Source organism: Equus asinus, chromosome 8 (genome assembly GCF_041296235.1).
Source record: "Equus asinus isolate D_3611 breed Donkey chromosome 8, EquAss-T2T_v2, whole genome shotgun sequence".
Lineage (NCBI taxonomy): Eukaryota > Metazoa > Chordata > Mammalia > Perissodactyla > Equidae > Equus > Equus asinus.
The window spans coordinates 26,642,456-26,664,540 of record NC_091797.1 but is presented as its reverse complement, the minus strand read 5'-3'; the positions used below and the strand labels follow the sequence as shown (position 1 = coordinate 26,664,540).

Below are 22,085 nucleotides of genomic sequence, written 5' to 3'. Positions count from 1 at the left end.
GCAATTTGCTCTTTGCTGTAAATGTCTGATTCATCCGTCTATTCATTCATACATGGAGTTAAATAATTTTTCCGTAGAAGGGTTTGAGTGTATTTTCTTTTCTTTTCTTCCTTCTTTTTTTAATTGACTAACATTGGTTTATAGCATTATATAAATTTCAGATGTACATCACTGTATGTTGATTTCTGTGCAGACTACATCATGTTCACCACTCAAAAATTAATTATCATCCGTCACCGTACTCATATGCCCTTTACCACTTTCACCCCTTTCTAATCCCTGTATCTGTGTGTTTGTTCTTGCTGTTTTTATCTTCTACTTATGAGTGAAATCATACAGTATTTGACTTTCTCCATCCGACTTATTTCACTTAGCGTAATGCCCTCAAGGTCCATCCATGTTGTCACAAATGGCAAGATTTCATCTTTTTTTTTATAGCTGAGTAGTATTTCATTGTGTATCTATACCACATCTTTGTCCATTTGTCCATTGCTGGACACTTAGGTTGTTTCCAAGTCTTGGCTATTGCGAATAAGGCAGCAGTGAACATAGGCTTACATATATCTTTGTGCATTTGTGTTTTTGTGTTCTTTGGATAAATACCCAGGAATAGAATAGCTGGATCATATAGTACTTCTGTTCTTAATTTTTTGAGGAATGTCGATACTGTTTTCCATATTGGCTGCACCAGTTTACATTTCCACCAGTAGTGTATGAGAGTTCCTTTTTCTCCAAATCCTCTCCAGCACTTGTTATTTCTTGTCTTGTTAATTATAGCCATTCTGACGGGTGTGAAGTGATATCTCCTTGTAGTTTTGATTTGCATTTCCCTAATAATTAGTGATGTTGAACATCTTTTCATGTGCCTGTTGACCATCTGTATTTCTTCTTTGAAAAATGTCTGTTCAGATCTTTTGCCCATTTTTTTATTTGGTTGGTTGTTTCTTTGTTGTTGAGATGTATGAGTTCTTCATACAGTTTGGATATTAACCCCTTATTAGATATATGATTTGCAAATATCTTCTCCCAGTTGTTAGGTTGTCTTTTCGTTTTGTTGATGGTTTCCTTTGCTGTGCAGAAGATTTTTGGTTTGATGTAATCCTATTTGTTTATTTTTTCTTTTGTTGCCCTTGCCTGGTCAGACATGGTCTTCGAAAAGATACTGCTAAGACCAATGTCGAAGAGTGTACCACCTATATTTTCTCCTGGAGGTTTTATGGTTTCAAGTCTTACATTCAAGTCTTTAATCCATTTTGAGTTAATTTTTGTGTATGGTGTAAGATAATGGTCTACTTTGATTCTTTTGCATGTGGCTGTCCAGTTTTCTCAACACCATTTATTGCAGAGACTTTCCTTTCTCCGTTGTTTGTTCTTAGCTCCCTTGGGTTTGATGTATTTTAAGTTACATTTTTAGTTGGGAAATATCGTGAATTATTTAACTTACCCTCCTGCTTTTTACCAGTACAATGACTAAGACTGATAGATGAAAACTTAGACCTTCTTTAAGATCTCAGGAGAACGGGAGTATATATTTTACTGTTTCTCTTATTATCTAGAATTCAACATTGAATATTTTACTGTTAGATTATATCCATTTTATATTACATCTGTGCCCTTGAAGTGCTTAAATTAGTTAACTGTGCTTTTGTCGTTTTTTAAAAATTGTGGCTGGTAATTATGCAAACATGCTCAATCTCATTACTAATCCGGGAAATACAAATTAAAACAAAAATGAGATAATTTCACACCCATCATATTGGCAAAAATTAAAATGTCTGGCAGTACCAAGTGTTGGCAAGGATGTATGGATCCTCTTATGAATGAATATTACAGACAGTTTGACAATATTTGGAAAGGCAGCATTCCTTTTGGCCTGGCCATTCTGCTTCTAAGTCTATGCTCTGGAAATGTTGTAATGCTGCGTAAAGGAGACAGGTACAAGAAGTGTCTGTATTAGCAGAAAAGTTAGAAACCAGGTAACTGTCCAGCATCAGATGAATAGATTGTAGTTTGTTCATACACTAGACTACTGTGAAGCTGTCAGTGTGGAATAAATCTCAACAACATGACCGAGTAGAAAAACAAGTTTCTGAATGATATATGTGTATGATATCATCATATAAAGTTTGAAAACATGCAAAAAAAAATCATGCTTTTTTAAATAGATGCTTGTTTGTAGAAATAGTATAAAAACATGCCTTATGGGGGCTGGCTCCACGGCTGAGTGGTTCAGTTCTCACACTCCATTTCAGCAGCCCAGGGTTCACCGGTTCGGATCCTGGGTGCAGACCTACACACCACTCATCAGCCTGTGCTGTGGTAGCCTCCCCCATAAAAGAACTAGAATGACTTACAACTAGGATACGCAACTATGTGCTGGGGCTTTGGAGAGAAAAAATGCCTTTAAAAAACATGCCTTAGAATGCAAATGCTGAACCAAGTTTAAGATAGTGGTTACCTGTGGGAAAGAGAAGAGAGTGAGACTGGGAAAGGAGTACACACGGACCTTCAACTTGACCTATAATATTTTCTTTGCTTTTAAGACTCTGAAGCAAATATAGTGAAATGTTAAGATTAGACAAAACTAGCCAGTATTCATCATGTTATTCTGTATAACTTTCTGTATATTTATAAATCGTGTGACTAGATAGATTGAGTGGTATGTTTGTAAGGTGCCACAAATTCAGTCATCAGTAGTACTGTAGAACAGCAGACCACTTCTTGCTTGTAACCCTGAGGCTAAAGTCAGTGGTTCAAAATGTAGGTTTTGGAGTCTAATATATATCTGGGTTAGAAACCCAGTTTATCTACTCAGCTGTCTGACTTTGGGCTTTAGTATGCTTGTCTGTGAAGAAGCAATCAAACATACCTCCTAGGGGTGGTTTGTGAGATTTAAAAAAGAAAAAAACATGCAACAGGTAGTAAACACTCATATGTGATTGTTACACTTAGCCTTTAACCATCTAGATTAAATAATTCTCGTTTCAAGGATCCATCCTCCGGTAGAGATTCATGATGATGTAGGGACAATGTGTTACACATACAGTATTGCTCGTCTTCTTGTGTAATTAAAGTTTCCAAAATAAAAAATCCATGCCAAAATCTAGAGACCATATTAGAGTTATATTTCTGTACTGAGATCCACCTACAAACTTAATTATGAAAGATCATTGAGGTTAACTTTGTTATTCTGCTTTCCTCTTGGGTAACATTGCTTTTTGAAAGGAAAAGCTCCTGAAAAATATATCAGTTACTTATAATTTTTCAACAACTGAGGTCTCCATCCTTAATGGACTTGTCCGGTGAAAATTATGGATAAAAACAGGTATAGATATATTAAAACAGGTACAGGTATAACAGATGAAATGGTATTTCAAGAACTGAAAACAGTCCTTTTTGTGAAGATAATATTTCTGGTGATTTTAAAAAATTCAATACAGCCTTATTGTTAATATGTTTTTTTAACTGTCTTTTGAGAACTGGCTTTAGGGATCTCTAGAAACATAAGCCAAACTCAGACATCTAGTCAGGGAGGTCCCTCCTTACTGTACATAAAAGAGAGAAGAAGGTAGAACCTGATTTTTTTTTTTTTTCCAAACTGTCTTGAACTTTCCTAACCTGGCATTGCTTGCCCTCTGGTCAGATTCATCACATTGAGAGGTAGATGGGAGTACATTGATATCTGATAAGATTTTATTTTAAGACCTCCCAGTGAAAGGATTAGAGGCGTTTTAGAGTTGTTGGGTGTGTGGCAGGTGCCCAAAGCCCAGGGGAGAATGGGAACGGTTTTTGAGTCCAGCTGTATGGTGAAAATGGACTAACTTCCTCATCCAGCTTCTCTCAATGGATCGATCACTTCTCGAAACACCAGAGAGGCGGGACCCTTTGGGGAAAAGCACTGGAGGAAGATCCACTGTGGGGAGATCCGGGCAGGGACTGTTTGGCATTCAGTTGGAAGCACACCGCCTTTGCATTCCACGGTGACTTCAACTGGTATTTGAAGCTAGTCATTAGTGTGCCCAGTGAGCCATGCATTCCTGAGGTAGCTCAGTGTTTTTAAAATAAAGTCTGAAAGCTTGATCTGCTTAGTTCCACTAAACCACTGTTCATATTTTTCTGAACACACTTTAGCAGAGCCTGTCTTTTCATTTTGTGAATACTAAACTGCAAGTAAATGATGCTCTCAAAGCGAATATACATTTTAGAATTTCCATGTTTGATACTTGTAAAGTTGAGGGAGGGGAAGACATGGTGTTTGAGTCTCACTGGAGAGGCATACCCCTCCTTCCATTCAAAAAAAAACCAAACAGTACATTTCTGATATCATTTCTGTCTCTCTTCTGAGGAACTTATTTCCTCTTTTACTTTCCTAGACAAAGATATGGGTCTGTTTGTTTTCTTTTCCATCTATGCTGTTTCCTTTATGAACATAGGTGTTAATTGAGTATATTTTACCCCAAAACAGAAAATAACATTCATGTCAGCATTCTTGATCTCTGGTTTGGGGTTTTTGTCCCTTTCCCCCGAATCTCTATTCCTTTATTCTCAAAAGTGTGCTTTTCCTAGTTTCCTGGAAAACAAATTGTTATCTTTTATGCCCCCTCACCCCGGTTTCTCCCCCTTTCGCAGACTTTTATGGTCTGCTCCCTTTTACAGTCTTTGGTGGACTATCACAGTGGAAGAGCAAGTTATCTCTCAATAGAATGTGAATTTAGCATGTTTATATGTGACTTTCAGAACAAGATAGGTGAGGTAGTGTCACTTGTAACCTGTCTCCTAAATAATTAAAACATAGTCTAACAGTCTGTTTAGCCTTGTTGTCTGAATCTTTACTATAAAAGGGATCCATTGACATTACATACTCTTTTAATATCTTCTCATATGACTAAAGAAAGAAAATATTTTAGTTGTTTGCATTTTGAAATAAAATACAAAGAAAATTAAAACATTACATCTTGCTAAGTGAGATAAGTCAGACAGAGAAAGATAGCGAATGATGTCACTTATATGTGGAATCTAAAAAGCCAAACTCAAAGAAACAGAGTAGAGTCGTGGTTACTAGGAGATGCAGGATGGAGGAAATGGGAGAATACTGGTCAAAGGGTATAAACTTCCAGTTATAAGATCAACAAGTTCTGAGGATCTAATGTACAGCATGGTGATTATAGTAAATAATACTGTGTTATATACTTGAGTGTTGCTAAGAGAGTAGATCTTAAAAATTCTCATTGCACACAAAAAAAGGTTATTATGTGACAAGATGGAGGTGTTAGCTGATGTGATGGTGGTAATCATTTTGCAATATATAAATTATCAAATCAACACATTATACACTAAACTTACACAATGTTTTATGTCAATTATATCTCCATAAAGCTGGAAATAAAATATTACATATTGTAGCATATCATAAGTGGTTACAATTAAGCTATCTCTGTATGCTTTTCTTTTTTCACTCTTTTCACAGCATATACTTTTCATGTTTTAAATGTAAACACTAATTTATTTTTTTGAACAGGAAGTACACATACATTCTGCAACATTTTTTAAAAGGTTACAAGAAGGGACATCACAGAAAGGATAAAACTCCTTCTCCTGACCTTCATCCTCACAGTTTGCCTCCCTTTATGTATAACTCGTTTTGCTTTTCACGCATTCTATACCTTGTTCTTTCCACTCATGTTCTAGAGGTCATTTCATAAGAGTACAAATAGAGTTGAAATTGACTTATTCTTTTTTTATGGCTGCATAGTTGTACATTATACTGTAACTTATTTAACCAGTTCTCTCTTGTTATATATTTAGATCCCCTCTCCCACCCGGCTTTTACTAAAACAACGTTATACTGTGGGCACTTTGCACATGTGAGATTATATCTGTAAGATGAACTATTAGAATTGATTGGTCAATGGGTGTGTGCACTTTTAATTTTGATATTGCTAAATTGCTCTTCATAGAGGTTGCAGCAGTTTATGCTTTCACTAGCAGTGTTTGAGAATATCATTTAGTCCATTTTGATAGGAGAGAACAAACTTTTTGATCTTTGCTAATCTATAAGATATTCTTTTTTTTTTTTTCCCAAGGAAGATTAGCCCTCTGCTAACATCTGCCAATCCTCTTCTTTTTGCTGAGGAAGACTGGCCCTGAGCTAACATCTGTGCCGATCTTCCTCTACTTTATATGTAGGATGCCTACCACAGCATGGCTTGCCAAGCGGTGCCGTGTCTGCATCTGGGATCCGAACAGGCAAACCCCAGGCTGCTGATGTGGAACGTGCGCACTTAACCGCTGTGCCACTGGGCTGGCCCCTATAAGATATTCTTTTAATGATAACTTTATTTTGTTTTAGTTCCTATATCCTGAGGTTGAATATTTTTCCATACACTTAAAGAGTGATTCAGATTTCTTTTCCGTCAATTGTTTGTTCATGTCCTTTGTCCATTTTTCTATTAGGCTTTGTGTCGTCTTCTTTTTTATTTATGGGAAGCCTTCTATATTAAAGAAATGAGTCGTTTTTCTGTATTATGTGTTGCATATATTTTCTCCAATTATGTGTCATTTGACATGTGTCGAAACGCATAAAATTTTTATTTCTATGTAGTGAAATTTATCAGTTTTTACTTTTATGGCTTCTAGGTTTTGTGTGAGACTAAAAGACTTGTCCTCTGAAATTAAAAAGAATTTCATGTTTTCTTTTAATACTTTTTTGGTTTTGCTTTTTATGTTTAAATATGCTTACTTTTGTCAACAAAAGACATCTCGAACATTAATATCAAAATACTATTTTTGATTTTCTCGTAAGAGCCTTTGCTGTTCAATTAGAATGGCTTGTGTGGCATAGACTGTAGATCCAGACAGTCACATGTTCAAATCATAGCTCCATTACCTAACTGCTCTATGAGGTAGGCAGATCAATGTCTCTAAGTTTCTGTTTTCTTGTATGTAAAATAAGGATAATTGTACCTACCTCCAGGGTAGTTATGAAAATTGGAAAAGAATGTTAGAGCAGGGTGTCACAATTTATAGTCCAACACATACTAGTTTTCTTCCTTCCTCTGAACTAAGTGTCACAGTGATGGGGGAAAATTAAAAAGGTACAATCAGTTGATGATAAAAACACGTTCCAGATTATCTCATAAAATACTACGCTTTACTGACACTTTGGTATTAACAGACAAATAATTAAATAGTAGCATTTGCTTTCCAAAGATGAGGCAAGTGCAGGCTTATATGTTAAAGCAAGAAAGCTACGTGGTGGCATGTGCAAAAATTTTTTTAATGCTTTTTCTTTAAAGAGGAGTTTAGAAAACACGTCGTGTTTTGCCCCCTTCCCCATTACACAGTCCGATATTGTCCAGATAGCTGTGGGTCTTCTCACCAAATGAGTTTTGTATCTCTAAGTTAATTTTCTGCCAGAATCACTTCAGGCTGATGACTGTGGTGTTTGTGTATCCATTAAGCACACTGCCAGGATACGTCCACTACTTTCCACCTCTCCCATTAAACAGCTGTCAGCAGGTTTACAGAGCTGCTCCGTTGCTCTGCATTAATTGTAGGGAGCCATAGGATACAATGTAAAAGGGTCCATAAAGGAGGTACATAGAGCTGGCTTAGGTATCACAGAAGGTAAACCTAAATGCTGTCATCAGTTGGGTCCAATTTATTAGTAGTTTATACTTATATGAATAGAAGAGATGCAGAAGGAAGTGAGTTTCAGTTTTTAAATTGTTTCTTGATTAACCTTTCCCTTGCTTCATTCTACAACCTCCACCAGTAAAATTCAACAATTCTCAACAAGCTCATATTGGAGGAGTCTTGGGTAAGATGCTCTCATTAAAGTTGTATATAGCACCCTGCTGAGCTTTACAATTGGTTTTGAAATGAAAATGTTAGATTAGAGCAAACATTATCCTAGCTGCGGTGATAAGTAATGTGGAGAAGATTAATGATTTGTCTGTGAAAGCCAGTGAGCATTAAGTCTGCTACTGTGTCCTTTTTAAAGATTTTATTATTTTTTTCCTTTTTCTCCCCAAAGTCCCCCGGTACATAGTTGTATATTCTTCGTTGTGGGTCCTTCTGGTTGTGGCATGTGGGACGCCGCCTCAGCGTGGTTTGATGAACAGTGCCATGTCTGCACCCAGGATTCGAACCAACGAAACACTGGGCCGCCTGCAGCGGAGCGCGCGAACTTAACCACTCGGCCACGGGGCCAGCCCCTACTGTGTCCTTTTTAGAAAGGTGGAGGTAAGAGAGGTGGCAGAGAGGAAGGAACTGACCATGCTTTTCATAGATAAATGCTTATTTTCTTTATATGAATTAGTGATTCCCTTGCTCTTTCTCCCTTGATAAAACCAAGGAAGTTTAAATTTCAATTATATCCCCAGGTTCTTGGAATTTTTCATTGACTAGAGAAAGTAGGGTGAAATCTGGCAGGACAAGGGGTTAGAAAAAAACCACCTTCCTTATATAACTTTAAAAGTTGTCGCTTTTGCTGTAGGTGTGATTTTCTTCTTCCCCTTCCCTGAATAAGTTGTGGTACCATGATCTCTCCTTTTGGGGCAGATGTCTAATGGTGAATGGGTGGAAAATTAGTGGTGGTAGAGGCAGTACCTTTCTTCTTTACCCATTGCATGCATCATTAAAGGAAAACTTGAGTTGGGCTGTGTTATAACCCTAGATTCCCTGATTTAGAGGGCTGCCCAAGAGAATCCCTGCTTCTCCATTTGGCTGCAAGTGTCTCTGTTTTTTGAGACCTTTGGTGTGAGGCAGGGAGAGTGGTTCCAGCACCATTTTGAAGCAGTGTGTGTGCTGGGAGAGAAAGACTGGTTTAGATGAGTATTTAAGAAACCATAAATACTTAAATATAGATATATATCTCATGGCAGACTTAGAATGATTGGTATCAACGCCATCCTGATCCGGTGATTTGGAAATCAAGTCATCCTCATCATGTGGGAGCTTGTTAGAAGGGCAGAATATGAGACCCTGCCCCAGACCTACCAAATACTACATCAGAATCTGCATTTTAACAAGACTTCCAAGTTATTTGAATGCACATTAAAGTTTGAGAAGCTCTGCTATGAACCATAGCCTGTTTTTCTAAAATCAGCATCTACTGTGCTTTTCCCTTTGTTCAAAGTAGGCAAGAAGGTTTTAAAAGAGAAAAAAAGAAAATGCCTTTTATTTCACCAACAGGAAGCCTGATCATGATTTTAGTGTCATTGCAATGCCATGTTGTTTGGTGCTGTTTCTGCATCTTCCTGGAGATGCTATTTATAAATGCAGTTATTTCTGCCTAATCTCTGCAACAGAAATAAGTAAGCTCTTTGTTTTTGCAGTTCTTTCAATAACAACATTTATTAAGCTACCATTTATTAAGAGTTTTCTACGTTTCTGGCAATATATTAAGTTTATAAAGTTCTCTGATTTAATCCTTATAACACCCTTCCCTTCTGTTTTTTTTTTTTTTTAAATGAGGACATAGGCCCATAGAATTCTAATGTGACTTGGTCAGGATGTGTATCATCTAAGTATTAAGGCTGAGATTTAGACCTACATTTGTCTGAGCCCAAAGCCCTTTCCTTAGTCAGTGTGTTTTTCTGTTCTCTGCCATTTGGTCAGAGTTTATCTAAGAGCAGGTAGGTGAAATGTATAACTTTTACTGATTCAGAATATTTGAATTGAGGATTATCATTCTTCTGATCTTATATGTCACAATACAACTTGATGGAAATAGCCTTAGACTGAAATTCAGGAGCTAGAATTCTAGTATAATTCTGCCACTAACTAACTCAGTGACTCTTAGTTTTTTTGGCCTTGGTTTTTCCCTTGTAAATGTAGGGAGCCAGGTATATATGTTTGGTTGTGTGTGTGTGTGGGGGGGGAAGTTAGCTTTAAAGACAAAGAATCTGTGTATCCTTTGCAAATAAGTAAAATCAAATTTACTACTAGAGTGTATATCATTTTGAATTTCTCAATTTATTTACTAGGGGAAAAACTGATTGGTAATACCGTTCAACAAATCTCTAGGACTAGAAGGGGCTTTCAGAGGTGAGCTAGCCAAACACCCTGAATCAAGGAAGGTTTAATCTTTCTGATAGTTTTTATTTGGAAAACCTCTCTGGAGAGGGAGCTATGCGTGTGTGTGTAAAATGCATTTTAAGATAGACATTGCCCTTTTCATTGAACATTAGTTGGTCTGATTGAGGTGTTATTGCTAACAATTATTAAGACATTTTAATAACAACATGTAAGTTTTTGTATTTTAAAAGAAGAATTGAAAGCTAATTCTTCTAAAGAAAAGTCCAGAATGTGCTGCTTCTAAACTGCCTGTAATCTGGATTTTTGGCATAGGCAAGGAGGAAACATTTCGTTTTGGCAAGAGGAAAATATCCAAATGTAAGAGCAGTTTCATCCACCCACAAGAAAAATGTCATTACTTGTCTGGAAGAATCAGGAATGATTCAAGGAGAAAATAGCTTTTCAAAAGATTTCAAGTAGTTTAAGTGGTATTTCTACTTACTTACTCAGTTTGGTCTCTAATACTTTTCTATTGGTATTTAAAATATTCCATTATTAGGCAAAAATCAGATTAATGATATTGGCCAGTTGTAGAAATCTCTGTTTGTATTCAGTATTCCTTTTCTTCAAAGATATAATATTCAGCCCAGCAATTCTACCAGGTATGTACCCCCCAAAGAATTGGAAACAGGTACTCAAACAAGTACATGTGCATTCATGTTCATAGCAGCACTGTTCACAATAGCTAAAAAGTGTAAGTTGCCCATATGTCTCTCATTGGATGAATGGATAAACAAATTGTGGTATATCCATACAGTGGAATATTATTCAGCCATAGAGAGGAATAAAGTACACATGTGTGCTACAAACGTGGATCAACCTCAGAAACATTTACGCTAAGTGAAAGAAACCAGACACAAAAGGTCACATATTGTATGATTCCATTTATATGAAATATACAGAATAGGGAAATCCATAGAGACAGAACTCAGGTTGGTGGTTACCGGGGGGGACAGGGAGGGGGAATGGGGAGCAACTGCTTAATGGGACAGAGTTTCCTTTAGGGTGATGAAAATGGCTTGGACCTGAGTAGAGGTGGTGATCACACAACATTATAAATGTACTAAATGCCACTGAATTGTTGACTTTAAAACGTTTAATTTTATGTTATGTGAATTTCATCTCACGTAATATATAAAAATACCCATATATTATTCATTTTTTCTCCTTTGAATCTTTTAGTATATCTGGTACATGTTCACATGTCATATAATTGAGAGATACTCTTTTCAGATTTCAGTGTTGAATTTAGTGCTTTTATTACGTTCTTTTGGAAGGAAAATTTTTTTTAATGTTGCCATGTTTACAGCAACATTATTTTATGATTACAAAATATTTTATGACTACAAAACATTAGCCTTTAAAGAGAAGATGAATTGGACAGCTTGCTTACTCATCTTTTAGCCAATCTCACCCATATAGGGAATATTATTCAGCCATAAAAAGGAACGATCCATGCTAGAACATGGATGAACTTTGAAAACATTATGTTATGTGAAACAAGTCAGTCGCAATAGACCGTATATTGTATGATTTCATCTATGTGAAATGTCGAGAATAGGCAAATCCAGCAAAACAAAGTAGATTGGTGGTTGCCTAGGGCTGGGAGGGAATGCAAGGGGAGATTGGAGGGATATGGGGCATCGCTGCTACCAGGTACAAGGTTTCATTTTGGGGTGATGACAGTGTTCTGAAATTGGTTGTAGTGATGGTTGTACAACTCTGTGAATGTGAACCATTGAATTGTATACTTTAAATGGATCAACTATATAATATGTCAATTATATCTCAATAAAGCTATTACAAAATGACATGACCTATTATTTAAATTATAAATTATTAACGAATACTTTTCCAGATGCACTTCAAAATCTGATTCTTCAGGGAAACCTTTTAATCTCTCTAAATGCTCACATATCCGATTTATTTTTGTTGTTAGTGCTGTCTAGTTGATTCTGACTTCTAGCGACCCTGTGGACGGCAGAGCAGAACCCTGCCTGGTCTTTTTTGCACCATCCTCCCATGTTCCGGTGCTCTACCAGACAGTGCTCCATGCTATTCATAGAGTTTTCATGGCCAATTTTTTGAAAGTGGATGGCCGGGGTCTTCATAGGCTAGAAGCTCTCAGCTGAAACCTGTCCATTGGTGACCCTGCTGGTATTTGAAATACCAGTAGCATAGCTTTCAGCATCACAGCAACAGCAGCTGCTGCAGTATGACAACTGACAGAAGGGTGGCATGGTTCCCTCACTGGGAAATGAACCTGGGCCTCCCAGTGTGAGTGCTGAATCTTATTCATTGGATCATTTTATACTTGATACATTGTTTTTATAATTTTCTCTATGAATTCTGCTTCTCCAATCCCAAATCCCAGAAAAACAACTTCTGCACTCTGTTTTAGCACTGTGATTAGGGGCTTTGTTTTACCCACAGAATACTTAGGAAATGCTTGGAAACAATATAAGGATTCAGAGTATGCTTACCCAGCCGTGAAGATACGCATCACATGATGTAAACTTTTATTTCTTGTATTATTTTAGGATCTCTCTTTAGATGAGGTTAATTTAAAATCTGACAATGAACATCTCCTATCTACCATGTGTGATAAGTATTATGGCTCTTTATATTTAAATAACCTAATTTTATATGTATAGATGTGTGTGTGTATAGTATAAAACTAGATATCTCTCAAGGCATAGTATAAAACTAGATATCTCTCTCAAATTTAATTTTATTTCCTGCCTGCACATTAGCTAGTTTTTTCTCTTATAGATGAAATTCCAGGTTCAAGTTTTTTAATTGATTAATGTTTACTAAATAAGGAATGGATTGACTGACTTTTTTCTTTTGGAACTAAGTAAGTTCCTATCCATTTCCCAAATGTTTTACCCAGTCCCCAGTGCAGGAAGAGAGGCCTTCTGGAGCCTGCAGGGCTCTGAGACATGGGCTCTAGTGATGGATTGTGAACAGTGTGCACGAGCAAAACGGGGTCACAAGGATACAAACATCTGTAAGTCCCTCAAGATAAGGGATAGTTAGGAGAGTAGATTAGTGATTTTCTTCCATGTCCTTCTGCCTCCTGCTTTTAAAATATTTCTCCTGAATATAAATTTAGCAAGTCCTTTAAATGCTTCATTGTTTACAAGTAGTGCATTGTTGTTCTCATTCCCTCCTTATTCAGAAACCACGTGCTCTATTTTCATGGAATCTTTAAGGTCCTTCTCAAAAGAAACAAGGAGCTTTGAATAGCATATGGAGATACCTTTTTTCATGGTTAACTTTTCCTTTTGTAAGTATATTTTAGGCAGCAGCTTGCCCTTCTAAAGGTACCTTTTTCTAAATAGAACATTTTTAATAGAATATATTGTTTCGCTGCCTTGGAATTAAGTCTATAAAATATTAATGAATGTACTAAGGCTTGAAACACCCAGCGGTGTGTGTGTAACTTATCTAGCTTTCAGTAGCTCAGAGAGAGTAGCAAGGAATCAAAGCAGAATTTTGAAGAAAAACTGTTCTTCACGGCTGGCTGCCTTGGTAGGTATAAAATATTAATATTTGTACAAAAGGCTGATGCTCTCAGCAGAGGCTTTGAAACCAATCTGGATGTCTCAGGAGGGTGTGGTAGGGCGAGTGGGAGAGTCTGACTCAGCACAGCATCTCAGGGAGCCCTCAGCTGTAGTCCGAGGATCTCCTCTGAGCTGCACCTGCTCTGGAGCCTTGCTTTTACCTTCTCTGTCATTCATGCCTCTTGTTGCAGGGACTGGGAAGACGTTGCTTTTCAGGCTTGAAGGTGGTTAACTGGCACTCCCCAGGGCATTGTTTGCTCTCCCCAAGTTGTCGCTCCATTTAGGAGAGCACATTTGCTACCAGAATGTTTGAAAATTGTCTTCAAGTCTTTATTTCATAGAGGGGTGGAAGCTTCCCTTTAGTCAAGATCTCAGAAATACTATGAAGACCAGGAGCAGTCTGAGTCTCTTCCTTTCCCTTTCTCTGTTCTGTAGTTTGTGCCGCCTACTGAAATTTAGACTTAAGAGCACATAGTTATATGGCATACTTTTACAAGATAACAGTTTACGTGAAGTACAAAACAAGGGTCTCTAGCCTCTGTTATAAATTTTGGGTAGGGTTTGTAGGACCTAAATGTCTATGAGGTAAGAGTGTTTTAGGTAAACATTACACCAAATTTTCTCTGTTGTATTACAATTTAAAAAATATGTTCTTCTCCCTTATTTTGTCTTTTTTAAAAAACTCAGCTCTGAATAGCCTTAATAAACTACAATTTGAATATACAATGGTCCATATTCCATACTTGTATTTATTGTCTAGTCAAGATGTCTTTTTTCCCAGTTAATTTCCTCAGGCAACTGCAGATGTGTTTGATTAGAGTCAGAAGGTGACGTCCCATTGCAACTAAAGCTTGTCTGACCTAAGGTACTGTGGTAGTAAAGAATTCACTTACCTCTCCTTAAGTATGGCAACAAAATAAAGGTCAAAGTTAGTATGCCAGTGAATAAATTACAAGTTGCAGCTCCTCACCTTACTTTGAAGTAATACTGTGGAATCTTGGCCTGGCTTTTGGTTTATCATGGATAGATTTCATATATTACATGCAGAATTCCATTATAGAGTGTAACTAGTTGACTTAGCTTTTTCCTTTCTTTATGAAGACAGCATGGAGCAGAATAGCCCGCTCCAAATCAAGCTCTATTTTTTGCTTGTAAGGAATTGTTTTAACGACCTCTCATTAGATGTATTTTCTGTTAGATTGACCTTGACTCTCATCATAGACACATTGTTTTGCTTGACTGTCTTGATTGAGCCTTACTTAATAGCCATTGGAGGAACTGGGACATCAGGAGGACCCAAATCTTCAGTCTTGGTCCTGGCTAGCTGTTTCAGTTTTATCTAAACACCTATCTTAAGAAAATTGGGGTTTATAGAAGAAGCCATTAATGTTCTGTCAGGCTTCTTTACTCATTATCTTTAAATATTACAGTTTTTAAAACTGTTTTTTGAAATATCTCTGTCAAGATGTATCCACGAGCTATTGAGGTGGATGGCCCTCTTTCTGACTGCTAATCTAAGTTTGCCCAGGCTGATAGCTATCCTGTAAACTGATTGTACAAATTTTCAACCTCTGGGGATTTCAGATTCTGATTTTATCTTTTGTCTTTACTTCTACTTTACCAGTTTCTTTGCTACTAAATACCAACAAACAAAACACTTTAAATATGACTGTAATAAAATGTCTTCCTTGTGATTTCTTACTTTATTCTTATTCATTTAGATCTAATACCACTGAAACAACACAGCACTTATGGTTGTGATCTCTCAGGAAATGACTAAAGTAAGGACTCATGTCTAGAATACATAAAGCATACCTATGTATTAGTAAAAAAGAAGACACCTTCCTTGAAAAAAAAAAACACCCTGCAGGTAAATAGGCAAAAATTGAGCATGTCACAAAAGGAAACATCCAGCTGGTCAATAAACATATGCAAAAAAACTTCCAACTTTTAATCATCAGGAAAGTACAAAAAAAGTATGAAATCTTGGTGAGGATGTGGAGCAACAGGAATGCTCATGCATTTCCAGTGGGAGGGTAAGTTGTCATATGTTTTACTTTTATATATGCTATAAACACATAATACATTGCTACTATTTTTGCTTTGAGCTGTCACCTATCAGAGCAAATACAAGTAGGGAAACATTAACTTTATATTTACCTTAAATTCTATATTAAGTGTTTTTCATTAAAAAAAATTTTTTTATTGAGGTAACATTGGTTTATAACATTACATAAGTTTCAGGTGTACATCATATGTAGACTATATCATGTTCACCTTGAATACTAATTACCATCTGTCACCATACATGTGTGCAGTGTTACCGCTTTCACCCTCTACCCTCCCCCCTTTCCCTCTTCATTTCTGTGTGTACATCCAAGTTTCTATCTGCTATCAAATTCCTTCTGCCTACAGAACTTGCCTTAACATTTCTTGTCATATAGGTCTGCTGGCAGTAGATTCTTTCACTTTTTTCATGTGTCTATCTGAGAAGGTCTTTATTCATCCTTCATTTTTAAAATATGTTTTCCCTGGGTATAGAATTATGGATTGACAGTTTAGTTTTTCCTTCAGCACTTTAAACATGTTGCTCCATGTTCTCCTGGCTTTCATAGTTTCAGATGTGAAGGTCTGCTGCAATTCTTATCTTGTTCTTCAGAATGTCTTTTTTCTTTTAGCTGTCTAAGATTTTATCTTTATTCTAGGTTTCCAGTACTTTGAATAGGAGACCCTTGGGTGTGTGTGTGTTGGGGGGGGGGGGGTAGAGGTATTTATCTTCATGTTTTCTGAACTCTTGGAGTGGTATCACTAATTTTGGAAAATTTTCAGCCATAATTTCTTCAAATACTAGCTTTTACCCCATTTTCTCTTTCTTATTCTTCTAGTATTACAGTTACACATACGTAAGACTGTTTGTTTGGCTCCCCTTGGGTACTCTGTTCTTTTTTGTTCGTGCTTTTTTCTCATTGTGATCCAATTTGAGTAATTTCCATTTAGCTATATCATCAGAATGTTAAATACAGAGAAATCCATACCAGTGCTTATCATAGTAAAACTGACTCTGTGGCAGCACAGAGAATTGGGTAATAACAAAAATAAAACTGCTAAAAATGAAAGTATTCAGGAGAAAGGACACATTTCACTAATTAAACAATTCTAAAACCAACAGCTGATTATTCAACAGAAACAATGAAATCCAGAAGACAGTGGGATGGCATCTTTAAAAAGGCAGAAAGAAAATAATTATCAAATTATAATTCAAAACATAGGGCAAATACCCTTCAAAAATAAAAGTGAGAAGGAATTTTCATAAAAACAAAACCAAGGGAGTCTGTAACCTGCAGATCTGCAGTGAAAGAAGTACTAAAGAAAGAAAGAAAAGAAAAGAAAGAGAGAAAACAGGTAGGAGGGGGGAAAATGCCAGACAAAAAAGCTGGTAGAAGAGATGAACTTGTTACAAGGGATGAAATAAAACTGTGGCTTGATTTAAATGAACATTGACTGTGAAAACTAACAATTCCATTGTCTTCCATAGTCTAAAAAAGACATAGAACCAAAAGGAATGACAATGACATAATGGAAGAAGGGCAATAAATGGAGTAAAAACCTGCTAAGATTCTAGCAGTATCAGAGATAAGGTAAAAATAACAATTTGAGTAAGAATGTGATAGATGAAGGATATAACCAAAGGAGAAAACTGTCTTCCTCAGGGTTATGTAGCCAAGATAGAACCCAGGTGTTTGTATACTGAAGTTGCTGCCCTTTCACTATATGTTTTTTGTTTCTTCTCCATTCTTGGTGCTGCCACTTGTTTGTTCGTTTCATTGTTTGTGCCCTGTCTTTTTCCTTAAAATGATACATAGTTACTCTGTAATCATATACTTGGATTTCACTGCAACTTTTATTCACCTCCTGAATAGCTGCCTCAATATGCAATACAGTTTCAGGTTCATCTTCTGCAGCTGCTATTCTCCTGCTCTTCAGAGGATCTGTGTCATATTCCTCAAACATAAACTTGTGTCTAGCGACCCTACTGTGCTCAGCCCTACCTTTTCTTATCTTGCCCTTCTGGAAACAACAAACTCCCCTTAGCATATTCAATCCTCAGTTCAAACCTGTCTCAGTTTTGGAATCTTTTTTTGGTGCATAGAGGAAAGTGCTCAGACTTTGGAGTCGAATAGACTTGTATACTTGTATCCTTACTCTGCCCTTCTAGCTCTGTGACTCTGAACAATTTCCTAACTTCCATGAGCCTCAGTTTCTCCAGCTGTAAATGAAGATAATTATAACTCCCTCCTAAGGTTGTTGGTCAATTGAGCTAATTCTTATCTGCCCAGTGGAGTTCCTGCCTAGACTTTTTAATGTATCTCCTTTGTTATATGTATGTATTTTACATAATTGGAATCCTACTTTAGTTTTGTGTCCTGCATTTTTTGCTATATTGTGAGCATTTATCCATATTAATATGATAATGCTGATAATTCTGTTATAGATCATACTGTAATATAATCAATATAATTATAATTATTTTATTTTATAGCAGAGATGCTTATCTTTGAAAATGTTCATGATGGTTGTATAATAATCCAGGCCATATGGACTTGCTATACTTTAATCATTTTTTCATTGAGCATATCAGCTGTTTGGAAGTTTCACCAATAGAAATAATCCTGTGGAGAACATCTTTGTCAGGTCTTGAGACAGTTGTATCAGAAATGTCATTTGGCTCTGCTCAGTGGTCATGGAAGTATTAAAGGAAGGGCCTTAAGTGACAGAGCAAGTTACGGGAGTCATGAGCCTCATTACCCCAAAGAGAACAAAACTCTCGGGACATATTTTCTTTAAAGTGTCTTGAGGAACTTCTGGAGAAGGCGGGAGTCTGGGTTGTTTTCAAAAGGTGTTTGATAAATATCTGTATCTCCTTTATTTCATTTTATTTTTTTTGCATCTCTTTTAAAAGCTAGAGTTAAGTGCAACTGAGAGAAGTTGCTTATGTAATAACTCTGGAGAACAGTGACCAGGCAAAGCCCAAAGGAGTCCCTGGACTTTGTTCAGCTCAACTATGCCTGCAAAGTAGTGGCCATGTCTTATTTTACTTAGAACCTAGCAAACTTCTTTGCTTATAATCAGCATTTGATTGATTTGAAAGGCATGTTCTAAATTGATCTATTATTATCTATTCAAATCTAGGAACTGGAAAGTAAAGATCAGACCTGGTTTTGTGACTGTGGTTTTTACTGTGCAGAGGTCATGTTTCTACTCTGTGTAAGACCTAAGTCTTTCTTGTCCCCCAAAATGCTAATATAAAGGCTAGTATATTATAGTTAACTTGGTTGGTGAAAAGATGTATTCTTTTGGCATAAAGCTAATGAGAAGCTTATTGAACAGACATGGAAACCTGCTAGCTGAAAAATCTAAACACTTTAGCCAAAATGGCTGCAAGTAAACCCTTATCGAAGAACTAGATTTCTGAGATCTAAGTTCAAAATAACTTATTTATATCTAATATGAGAAGATAGCAACAGACTTAGCTCGGCTTTAGTTTATTCTTTACAGAAACTAAACTTCATATAATAATAGATTCTATAATGGGAAGGGACATAGAATTCAGGGATAAATTAGAAAATAGGAATCCAAGTTTGCCAATCTTCTTTTTTTTTTTAAAGTAGAAATTTTGCTTTTCTGCATGTAAATCAAGTTGCAGTGTTTTTCTAGCTAGAGTTGGTGTCGTTGCACCACCTGCTTGTTTGATTTAGTTAATGGAACTTGTATTTATTGCAATGTCCCCCTCCTTACCTTATTGTGAGACCAAGCTTGTCGTAGGAGGCTCACAGGAATGGTATGCAGGCTGCTTTAACCAGGTAATTAGAACAGCATGTGTGTGACAGCCAGTAGTTTAAAGCGGTAATTCAGCTCTGTCCGGAAGGATTATTTACCCTTCCATCTACTCACATTTCTCTATTTGTACTGAATTTTACGTGCCAATCCACAATTAGTTTTCTGTGGTAATGTACTTTGCTCATTGCACAATTAGCAACTGTGCCTTGAGTGAAAGTCCTTTCATCTTTTATTTTACTGATATTCAAGAAGCAGGTAGCTTTTCATGTTCTCCCTGGAAGCCTTTCAGGGATGGCTAAAGTCAGTCAATTACAGGCCATCTCTATAACAACTCTCATGACATTCATCTAATGGCTGTTGGCAAATAAATTAATAGCTTTAGATATTTGAGTTAGCAGATTTAGAGCTTTTGTTTAAATACCCTACTTGTAGATACTGTTTCAAAATAAATTTTATTTTGCAAATGACTTAAAATTCTAGGAGTTAAAAAATATAACTTCTGGGGCCGGCCAGGTCGTGTAGTGGTTAAGCACACACATTCCGTTTCTTGGCGGCCCAGGGTTCGCCGGTTCAGATCCCCAGAGCAGACTGGCACTGCTTGGCAAAAGCCACTGCTGTGGTAGGCGTCCTACATATAAAGTAGAGGAAGATAGGTATGGATGTTAGCTCAGGGCCAGTCTTCCTCAGCAAAAAGAAAAAAAACTTCTAATGAAAGAATATTTTTTAGTTTGTACATCGATTTTTTTAACCTTCCATCCCCTTTGGGATTTGAAAAAGTGTTAATACAAAGTTGGCCTTTTTACTGAAGCAGTGGTTTCTTCAGCTTTTAAAAAGAGATTTGAGTTTACCGGTTATGTTTTACATTCCATTTCAGCTTTTTTGTGAACTCAGATGTGCCAAACTGTATGCTTCAGTGTTTTTTAGTGAGAGAAACTAGTCCCTCCCCTTTCTCTTTGTATAAAGCTTTTACCTTTACATTATGAGAAATGGAGATGTTAAAATATAAGAAAATCACCCAGAATAAGAAAGGGGAAAGTCCATTGAGATTAGTATAATAGACCCTTGCTGAATCTGCTTTGCTGGAAGGCGTCGATAGATTATAATGGGATATGCCATCCTTCTCTAGTTATTTTGTTAGAAAAAAAGTATTTTGCATTTCCACTTCAAGGTGTAAGGAACCTTTAAAAAGAACTACTGCAAAACCAGCAGAGGGAGCACATCTTGTGTCTGCTAAGTTGTTTTGAAAAATACGCAGTTTCTTTTTAAAGATACTTACCAAAGTTGGTAAAAATAAAGAAGATTATTTTTCCAGTGTGGTTTCAAAATTGATGTTAAATAAAACTAGAAAAAAATAAAGATTCTGTGTCAAAAGCTGATAATGGGTCTTCTCCCCAAGTAGTGGCTTCGGGTTTCCATATACAATCAGTTCTAAAGAATGGTTCTCAAAATAGAATGACTTTAGTAGACATTTTTAAAAGCTGACCTCTACGTTTTTTAAAAGAAGAATTAAATTGAACAATCAGTGAGAATTGTCATTTGTTTACTGAATGGTATTTATTTTACAGTTCAAGTATTTAATTTGATATAATTGTTTTAATACTACTCCCTAAAAAGAGTTTTTAAAAGTATTATGCAATAATGAATTGTATTGAACTTGTGGACTTAATCTTCAAACTGTGTGATAGTGTAAAGACTAAGTTAACAAGGCAGATTACAATTTAGAATCTTGGGTTCTTCAGGGAAAATAACTGTAGTAGTAGGACTTCATATTTATTGCTGGATTGACTTAAAATCCAAACTTGTTAAATTAAACAAGGTACTCCTCTCCTCGCCAGTATTGCCAAACCAGTTTCTCACAGTGAGGAATTTAACCTCTCTGGGGACTGTATAAATGCTTTAAGGGAACCATTTCCCAATGTTCTTTCTTTCAACCCATATTTGCTTTCTGTGGGGTATGTCCTGTTTGTTTCTACCCCTTATTATTAGCTGTATGACTTAAGAGAAATTAGTCTCTCTGAGCCCCTACTTCCTCATCTCTGCGAGCCCCTACTTCCTTAAAATAGGGTAAAGCCACTAGCCACAGTATCTGATGCTTAATAATTAGTTACTCAGTGAACAGGTGGTAGTGATTGTTTTGAGTTGTTAATCCTTGTCCTGTAGGTATTACTTCCTCTGATGTTATTACTGTGTGCACTCCTTAAGGTTAAACCAAGCAAGAATATATCTATTGAGAATCTTTATACACACACACACTTTGTTTTTTAGAGCAGTTTAAGTCCAGAGCAAAATTGAGTGGAAGGTATAGAGATTTCTCATATACTCCCTGCCCCACACATCCACAGCCTCTCTCCCATTATCAACATCCCCCACCAGAGTGGTATGTTTGTTACAACTGACGAACCTACATTGATATATCATTATCACTCAAAGTCCGTAGGGTTCACGTTTGGTATTGTGTGTTCTGTGGGTTTAGACAAATGTATAATGATGCGTACCCACTGTTACAGTATCATCCAGAGTAGTTTTGCTGCCCTAAAAATCCTCTGTGTTCTGCCTATTCATCCCTCCATCCCTGTAGCCCCGGGCAACCATTGTTTTTTT

General features: G+C 36.5%; 1 protein-coding gene across 2 annotated transcripts in view; it reads left to right on the top strand.

The window, feature by feature from the left end:
• Positions 1 to 22,085, top strand: part of ZFAND3 (zinc finger AN1-type containing 3) — a 311,100-nt gene that overhangs the window by 183,993 nt on the left and 105,022 nt on the right. The window lies entirely within an intron of this gene.